Genomic DNA, 2,189 nt, shown 5'->3' on the forward strand with positions numbered 1-2,189 from the left:
TACTTCTATCACATTATACACAAACATAATAAAAATAGTCTTTCCTATGACCAGTTCACCCGGGTCTAAACATAAGGTACTTGAAAAAAGGTATTTTTGGCTATCATAATGCAGATTTTAATGCTACTGACTACAAAACTTATCCTTGCTACAGAGGAATTTTCTAATTTACATTTGTGCAGAACCTTGCGTATATCTTATGCTTATCTGGAAGAAAGAAAAGTGAGAAAAAAATCTTATCAGAACGAGATTTATTTAAGGTTACAGCTCTATTTATAGCTTCTATGCCTGGTTTTGTTTGATTAACAAAATCGGTTTGAAAATTGCCAGATGTATTTAGAAGAAAAATTTCTCAGTTTTTCTTGAATATATGCATCAGTTGATATTGTCACTGAATTTTCTTACTTGTTTTATTATGGAAGTGTTCTGGAGTCATCTGAAAGAAAATCCTACTACAGAGAAATCCAGGGGGTTTGGGCACATTACTGGCATTGCCACAACAGGTGTACTGAGATGGAAATTCTGAGTTTTGAAATGCTTTTGGGGAATTGTAACACTGAAATTCCAATCCTGGAGGTAAGCACAAAAGTACTGCAAGAGGGACTGATAAAATGGGGACATCACTGAAGAGAAGGGAAAAAAGAGAAACCCACAGCTCATCCTGCAACTCAGTATCACAGCACCAGGTATCATCACGAGTAGTTGTGCCTAACAAGCAGCCTGTAAAGTCTTGACAGGCTGGAGAGTGTTTTTTGCTTTAGATACATGTGAAAAATAACCTTTCTCAGCTCAAAAGTCAGGTAGCCTATCCAGGACATATGAGTGACCAGAACTGAATTGCTTGTCAAAGTCAGTGCTGTCGTTTCATTGAACAGGCTTTGGAATGTTCACTTTGTTGTCTTTTTCTCTGAAATATTTAATTGATTTTACAGCAGGAAAAAAAGAGTCTTTCTGTTCACATTAAAATTAGCTATTTATGGTTTGCACAGAGTAAACCATAAAACCAAAGACAAAACCTGCAAAAGATTCCTTAGGCCACATCCCTGGACTAGTGCAGAATAGCTGCTCCTGTACCAGCTCTTGCAGATGCTCGCCCAACCTCTTCTTGAAAGCCCTCAATGACACTTGTCCTGAGTTGGGCTTTTGCCTCCTCTTCAGTTATGAAGTTTTTCCTAACAGCCAGCCAGAATCTTCTCTGTTCCATGTTAAACCCATTTCTCTTTGTTTCTCCAAGCAGGCATGTAAAACAATTGATCTCTGTTCTTTTTTCTGTCCAAAAAACGAGGACTGGTGAACATTTCACATAAATGCACAAGCTCATCTGAGAAATCTCTCTGATTCATTGTTTCGCTTTTCGTTGGCTGTTGCTGCCTCATGATTTTGAGACCTTGCAAGAGTTAAAATCTAGTCTAATTTGTAGGAAAAAACAGCACCAAAAACCCAAAAAAACAAACCAAACCAAACCAAAACCACAAACCCCCAACAAAACAAAAAGAAAACAACCCTGGGCATCCCACAGCAGGCACCTGCCCTTCTGCATCCTTGAAACACAACCTGCAATGGCATAAATAATGAAATGAAGTCACGCTGTGACTATTCCACCCCAGAATATGCCTCACCTTGCACATTTGCTATGCAAAGCCTGTACAATGCAACCTTGCTTCTCCCTACAGCTTTTCTTGCATCTTTTTAACCCCTGCTCATCAGGTCACCTCAGAGGTGAAGGCTGATGCCATCAAGTGAAAGAAAATAAAGTGGATGATCTTGAATGCCACGGTTTGTTCAAGTCACCACACAGGGAGGATTGAACAAATGTTTGGAGGCCTCTGGTTGAGTTTCTTATTCTTTATGTGGAACTTTTGAATATGTGCACTGAGGCAGATGATCTGTGAGTAAAAGTGATTCACACTGAAATGGAATTTGAATACTAAGTTTAAACAACCACAAGGAGATTCTGCTTTGTATTGCATTGTAATGCTCACGGTGTAACCTCAGTAAATGTTGATAATCTCAGCATCTTGGATTACAAATTCTTATGACACTGCTAAACTTCAGCTTTTGGAATTCATGATTACTGTAGTGCACCTACACGGAACCTTTTTTAGAAAATATATACCAATGTATTTTAGTCATCTCTGAAAATAAAGTCATGGAAAAATGTTATTTTGTCCATCACGAAAATAGAATCA

Source organism: Apaloderma vittatum, unplaced genomic scaffold (genome assembly GCF_000703405.1).
Source record: "Apaloderma vittatum isolate BGI_N311 unplaced genomic scaffold, ASM70340v1 scaffold18391, whole genome shotgun sequence".
In the NCBI taxonomy this organism is placed as follows: Eukaryota; Metazoa; Chordata; class Aves; order Trogoniformes; family Trogonidae; genus Apaloderma; species Apaloderma vittatum.